The sequence below is a fragment of the Phoca vitulina genome, unplaced genomic scaffold (assembly GCF_004348235.1).
Source record: "Phoca vitulina isolate PV1807 unplaced genomic scaffold, GSC_HSeal_1.0 scaffold99, whole genome shotgun sequence".
NCBI classification, from domain to species: domain Eukaryota; kingdom Metazoa; phylum Chordata; class Mammalia; order Carnivora; family Phocidae; genus Phoca; species Phoca vitulina.
Window position 1 is genome coordinate 1,378,180 of NW_022589802.1, and position 6,000 is coordinate 1,384,179.

Below are 6,000 nucleotides of genomic sequence, written 5' to 3' on the forward strand. Positions count from 1 at the left end.
AGGACCACGTGTGAGGTTTGAGTGGCCAGACCTGCAAATGTCATATATCTCTTTTTCCTATACCCATTGGTCAGAACTCAGTCACATCACTACACTGAACACAAGGGATTCTGGGAAATGTGGTCTAGCTCCAAGTAAAGGAGGAAAAGGAAATGGTGTTCGATGAAAATGTAGCATCACTTATGTCATAAATAATATAGATGTGGAGAGCACTCCTGGGGTAACTGTATATATGCATGCTAAGGAAAAGTTGCCCAGGACCAGAGTCTCAGGAGCTTCAGTGTTTAAGAAATGGGAAGAGGAGGGGAGGCAAAGCAAAAAGACTGAAAATAAGGAAAGTGACTGCAAGAATGTCACTAAGCGAGGGGAAAGTGTGTGAAGAGACAGATCTTAGAAAGAGAAATGTCTGTGGAAATCAGACTGTGGTGGCTTAGGAGTGGAATGTGGGTGAGAAAGTAGACTACTATAAAAGGGTAAGAAGAGAAGGGTAGTAGCTAGTGGTCATGCAGAAGTGGCATGGGGGAGAATTGTTTTGCTTTGTTTTGTTTTTTAGTGGGAGAGACTTGAGAATGTTTGAATGTTTAAAGGGAAGGAACCCCAGCAAATAAAGACAGTGTGGTATAGGGAAAGGAACAAATATATGACTATTGGAACAGAAGAAACGGTCTCAAATCAGACTTCAGTGTATATGGTGTTTTGATTTATGTCAGGAAAGGTGTGATGACAGACTATCTCTGATGCACCTATGTATGTGGTCATCTATGTGTATACTTCAATTTTTTCAAGAAAGGACTTAAGGCAGCTTGAAAAGATACATTCTGGTGACAAAATAAAACAAATGTAAAGAGGAAGAAAATGACATGTTGGGACAATGACGTGAAACATGCATTTAGGTTTTATAACTGAACATCTCTTTAATACTGACTGCTTTAAATATCAGTGCTAAGCTGATTTGAGATGACTTGATCAATTTATGCTGTGAACCATTAGATAATTCCATTTATGTAACTTACTCTGCAATGTCACATTTCAGGCAGAGACTCAGATTTATTCTGGATGTTGCTAAGAGAAGCACGCAATCCCTGCTCTTTGCCCCGTGTATTGTGCAACAGCCTTTGACCACAAGCAATAAAACCTGACATGAACGTTAGACAGGCACTGACTGTTCTGGCCTCAGGAACAGCTTCTAAGTCAGACAAGAAGCTCATTTTCATTTCTCTATAATCATATCTTGTTCTTGATTCCCGTGGCACCCTATAAGCCATCCCATTTACTCTGAACTCTTTCTCCTAAACTGTTTGATACTGCTAAGACGTCACACATCCTTTTGTCTACAATGTCGTCTTATTGCTCCTCTCCCCACAGCAGACTCACTCTTAGCCTACAAGATCCAGCTTACCTGTCACATGCTTCAGGGGAATTTTTCATGACTGGCCCGGGCTGGATCTGTACTCCCCTCGGGGCTCCCCCAGCCCCTGTCCTCTCTGTCATAGCTCTGGTCCTGCTAGATTAGCAAGATCACCCACTCCACTGACCTTGTGCTTCAACTCTGCATCCTTCGGGCCCAATACCTGGCATGGTCAGAGCTGGCATACTATGTATGGGGAGACATTGTAGCAGAGAGGTAGGGATTTCTATTTAAAATCACAACTACCATTTTGACCTTGGTGATGCTTACATGGGAGTGTACCCTTGTCAAATTTCTCATCAAGCTTTACACTTATGATCTGTGCAGTTTACTGGGTATAAATTATACCTTGATAAAACACTGTTAACCTAGAAAAAATTTTTAAATATTTTATTTATTTATTTGACAGAGAGAGAAAGAGAGAGAGCACGCATGAGCACAAGCAGAGGGAGTAGCAGGCAGAGGCAGAGGGAGAAGCAGGCTCCCTGCTGAGCAAGGAGCCTGATGTGATGGGGGACTCAATCCCAGGACCCCGGGATCATGACCTGAGCCGAAGGCAGATGCTTAACCGACTGAGCCACCCAGGTACCCTTAGAAAATTTTTTTTAAAAAGAAAAAAGAAGAAAAATTTCCTTAACTACCTGCAGTTGCTTTTCCTTTCCAGGGGAGTGACACAGTTTTCTCTGAGTAGATAGTTCTTTGCTTAGAGAGATACTCGGCTGCCTTGGGCATGAAAGGAGAAAGTCAAAGACAGAGCTTAATTGCTCCCCACATGAACGCAGCAGAATATGGGATTTCCTGGTGCAGCCACTTTAACACTAAAGAAAGGAGTTCCCCTAGTACTGAAGGGCTTAGGGACTTTGCTTCAAGACACCTATCAAAGGTCTTGCATATCCACTCTTTTGTTTGGTCTTCAGGACCAATGTCAATATGGCTTCAGAGTCTTCCTGTGAAAGAAACCAACCAGGGTGATCATCTCAGCCTGGGACATGGGTGCCAACCACCAAGAAGCTTTGAGACATTGAAACCCTAGGCAGAAATATAATGGTCACAGGCACCAGGGCAGGAGAATTGTGCCAGAAGTCCCTGAGCCCACAAGAGAGCAGAGGGACAGACATGCCCTGAAATGCTCCAGATGTTCAGAATTGGGTGAGCTGGGATGCAGTTCATCCAGTCTGGCTGAGCTGTAAACACAGGTTTGGGGGAAGATGAAGCTAAATTGGAGTCCTGGCATGGATACCTGGTAGCTTGTGAAACCCTGAACAAGATACTAACCTCCAAGTTTTGGGTCTCTTCTCTGTAAGATAGTCATAGTCCTTACCTCACAGGACTGGAAGCACTGAAGGATATCGTATTAGTCTGCTTGGGCTGTCATAACCAAGTACCACAGACTGGGTGCTTAAACACAGAAACATATTGTCTCCCAGTTTTGGAGGCTGTAAATCTGAGATCCAAGTGTCAGCAGAGTTGGTTGCTTCTGAGGACTTTCTCCTTGGTTTGTAGATGATCCTCTTCTCTCTGGGTCCTCACATACTCTTCTTTCTGTATGTATTTGTGTCTTAATCTCCTCTTCTTATAAGGACACGAATCAGATTTGGTTAGGGCCCAGCCATAGGACCTCATTTAATTTTAATTACTCCTTTACAGACCCTGTATCTAAATATAGTCACATTCTGAGGTAACGTTGTTGAGACTTCAACATAAATTTTGGGGGGATACAATTCATCTGTGAACAGATATCATCCCAGAGTCTGGTATGCAGGAAGTGCTCACTAAATATGTGTATAATTTTGCATGGGGATTTTCCTGTTGCCATAGAATTAGTGCCTCGGGGACAAAGAGATGGGATAAGTCCACTCTCTAAAGAATCCAGGGCAATAGGAAGCAGATATACTCTTCAGGGCTTTCTAAGACACGAGCAGAACCAGTACTGCTATCCCCTCCCACAGACTTGCCACCACCTCAACCCTTATTCCAATTGTATCTCTTTAATGCTGGCAGTCTCCTTTACTAGACTGGAACTCCCCAAAGCTCTGTTTTCTCCAGTTCTCTGTTCAACCCCCAGAACAACTGAGGGGACCATGACTGGCCATTCCTATCTTCCTGCCAAGTAGATCTCAGGCCATACTGAAGGCCTTTTTGGGTTAAGTCCCACCAGCTAGTGTCTGAAAGCAGCTAAGGGCAAATACAGTGGCCCCTGAGGAGTGCTTTCTGACACATGAACTTGGGCTCATTATATCTGCTCCCTATCGGTCAATTTTCTCCTTTATAAAACGAAGGTTATGATTATGACTGGCTACATAATTTGCGGAGCCCAGTACAAAATAAAAATCCAGGATTTCTTGTTCAACAGTTGAATTTCAAGGTGACAACAGAGCATTATATCAACCATTCAGAGCCCTTCTAAGCATGGGGCTCTGTGGGATTGCCTAGGTTACACACCCATGAGGGAGGCTGGTGTTGGTTCTAACCTTGGGCTTTCTCTTGAAACCAGACAGGTGTGTGCTTCATGATAATCCTAGGGAAAGCACTTTACAAACAGCCAAGTGCTGGACTTGAAGACCGAAAATCTTCCCAAAGCCCAGCGTCTTCCACTTCCTGACATCTGTTGGGCTCATTTGGACTTTTCTAATTAGTTTGCTTACTGCACAGCACTCCCTCCTTATCCCCCTCTTAAGACCGCTCACCCAGTGTGCATCCCCCTTTCACTTGGCAATGGGCCAGGATGACCTAAAATGATTAGAATCAAGGGAGACCCTCCATTCCTTAGGATTCAGATCCACAGTTGTTCTCACACTTCTGCCCTCGGTCTAGAGAAGTCTTGTTTATGGGGCAGCCTAGGAAATCCCAGCGTTCCCTAGCAACAAGGCCGAACCAGAGCTGTTGCTAGGGAAACCCTGGGATTTCCATAGCTACCAAGAGCGCAGTGAGCATCTCTGCTTCCACAGCTGAATATATCTGGTGTCAGCAGAAGAGGGGGAAGGGAAGCTAATGTTCTGCTGCCAAGAGAGGCAGGGCTGGTTCCTCTGAATTTCATTATCTGCACAAAAGGAGGTGAACAGGTCACAAAGGGCAGGACCTCCTCAAGGCTGACAAGTGGATGGTCTCTCCTAATACAAATAGACCTCTGAGAAATGGCTGGTCAACTTTTGTGTAGAGTTGTGCAGTCTGCTGAGCTTTCACAATGCCTACTGCCCCTGGCACAGAAATCACCATACTATGTTGTATCTACACATTTGTGTGCCCTCCTAATCCCAGCATCTGAGATCTTTCCAAGGCTGTGTCATGGGCTGCTGTATCCCCAGTGGCCAACATAGGGCAGGGTTTCCTAACCTCCTTGCTCACCTGGGGAAGTCTGTGGGGCTCTTCTCAGAATGTTTTTGAATGCAGGAAACAAAATAGGTAGGATTACAAAGTAAAGCAATTTTATTGAAATACAGTTATTAAAACACCTTTTAAATCACAGTCATGATATTATAAAATATATATGCATCTTCACTGATGCATTAAATAATAAGATTGAATGGCAGGTCTAATAATTACTGTAATTTGAAAGTAGTGACAAGTGTAAAGGATATTTGAAGAGACCTGCTGCCACAGTAACATGATATGAAAATATCAGGGATTTCTCTGGGTGACAAAGTCAGAGGTACTGCTAATCTTCCTGTGGTTGGTTGCCTGCATTCATTATCCATAATGCTAAATTTCAGTGAGAAGTTAGTAAAAATAAAGAATATTCTTCCTCCTTCTAAGTTCTATGTAGGTTGTGGGCTCTGTGTTTGGACACTGCACACTCTATGAATGAATGGGAAATAAATGAATGAATAAATGAATGAATGAATGATGAAAGAACAGGAGCTGAATAAATTGCCCAGGTTCCTTGAGCAAGTTAATATCTCATCAAGAGGGAGGGCCTTGTTCAGTCACCCTATTCCTTGTCGCTTCTTTCTTTAAGAACTGAGGAATTTCAAAAAGTGGTCTTGTAACAAGTGGGTATCTATATGCAAAAGAATGAAATTGGACCCTCATCTTACACCATATACAAAAATTAACTCAAAATGGATCAAAGACCTAAACATATATGCTTAAAGCATAAAAGCTTTTGAAGAAAACATAGGGGAGAAACTTCATGATATTGTATGTGAGAAAGATTTCTTGGATATGACACCAAAAGCACAGGCAACAAAAGGACAAGTAGATAAGTTGGACCACATCAAAATTAAAAACTTCTGTGCATCAAAGGACACAACCAACATAGTGAAAAGACAACTCATTAAATGGGAGAGAACATATTTGCAAATCATATATCTGATTAGGGGTTAATATTCAGAATATATAAAAAACTTTTACAACCAAACAACAACAAAACAAACAACCTGGTTAAAAAATGGGCAAAGGACTTGAATAGACTTTTCTCCAAGGCAGATATAGAAATGGCCAATAAACATGAAAAAGTGCTCAGAATCGCTAATGATTAGGGAAATGCAAGTCAAAACCACAATGAATACGACCTCACACCCATTAGGATGGCTTCTATAAAAAAATAAACAGAAAATAACAAGTGTTGGTGATAATGTGGAGAACTATCATAT